This window comes from Molossus molossus, unplaced genomic scaffold (genome assembly GCF_014108415.1).
Source record: "Molossus molossus isolate mMolMol1 unplaced genomic scaffold, mMolMol1.p scaffold_m16_p_11, whole genome shotgun sequence".
In the NCBI taxonomy this organism is placed as follows: domain Eukaryota; kingdom Metazoa; phylum Chordata; class Mammalia; order Chiroptera; family Molossidae; genus Molossus; species Molossus molossus.
Window position 1 is genome coordinate 22188596 of NW_023425346.1, and position 1284 is coordinate 22189879.

Consider the following 1284-nt stretch of genomic DNA (forward strand, 5'->3'; position numbering starts at 1 on the left):
AATAAATCTGACCTAGAAAGCAACCTCACAGGGTGATCTGATCATACACTGCTAACTGGTGGGTCTTAGTGGGTAGTCATGCCCCAGGCCTATAAAAAGATTTATATTTGACTTAAGCAAGCCCTGTCCATTGTTCTTGTATGTCTAGGTTAACACACCTTTGAAATGCCCACGTAATCCTCTTTTGAGGCTCCCTTGAGGCACAACCACTCTCAAAGGAGCACATGATCTTCTTAATGATCCTGTACCTTGCCTTCTCCCACCTTCATGAAATCTTCCTTGTCTTTCTTCCTTAATTCCAAATGTCTAAGAGAAATGTAAAAACTGTCATTCTTCAGAGTATTTTCTCAGTCTGTTGAGAGCTTGCTTATGGGTGTGTCCTTTTTTGATTCCGATAAACTCTTATAAATTTTTTCCACAGCTTTGTAAGTCCTTACATTGACAAACAAATTAAAATTCAACTCTGGTGCTCGCTTTGGCAGCACATATACTAAAATTGGAATGCTACAGAGAAGATTAGCATAGCCCTTGAGCAAGGATGATACCCCAATTTGTGAAGCGTTCCATATTTTTAGACTCTATCAAAAATTGATTAGACTTAATAAGTGAATTTGGCAAAATAGCAGGATACAAAATTAACGTCAAGAAATTGATGGCATTCTTATACACCAATGTTGAACTCACAGAAAGAGAAACTAAGAAAAGTTTACCATTTACCATTGCGGCAAAAAAATTAAGATACCTAGAAATAAACTTAACTAAAGAAGTAAATGACCCATTCACAGAAAACTACAGGTCATTGAAAAAAGAAATAGAGGAAGATATAAAAAAGTGGAAGCACATACCTTGTTCATGGATTGGAAGAATTAACATCATTAAAATGTTCATACTACCCAAAGCAATTTATAGATTCAATGCAATCTCCATCAAAATACCAACGACATACTTCACAGAACTAGAACAAATACTTCAAAAGTCTATACAAAACCCAAAATGACCTCTAATAGCCACAACAATCTTGAAAAAGAAGAACAAAGTAGGAGGGATCACATTACCAGATTTCAGCTTATACTACAAAGCCACTATAATCAAAACAGTCTGGTACTGGCACAAGAACAGGCATATAGACCAGTGGAACAGAACAGAGAACCCAGAAATGGACCCAAGGAAATATGCTCAATTAATATTTGACAAAAGTGGCAAGAGCATACAGTGAAGTAATGACAGCCTCTTTAATAAATGGTGTTGGGGAAATTGGACAGCTGCATGCAAAAAAATGAAACT

General features: G+C 36.3%; 1 non-coding gene across 1 annotated transcript; it reads left to right on the plus strand.

Annotated features, from left to right (window-relative positions):
• The first annotated feature begins 466 nt into the window (after nucleotides 1–466).
• Nucleotides 467–573, plus strand: LOC118625873. Its single transcript, XR_004958735.1, has one exon. It is a non-coding gene; the product is annotated as a U6 spliceosomal RNA (small nuclear RNA).
• The last annotated feature ends 711 nt before the right edge of the window (nucleotides 574–1284 follow it).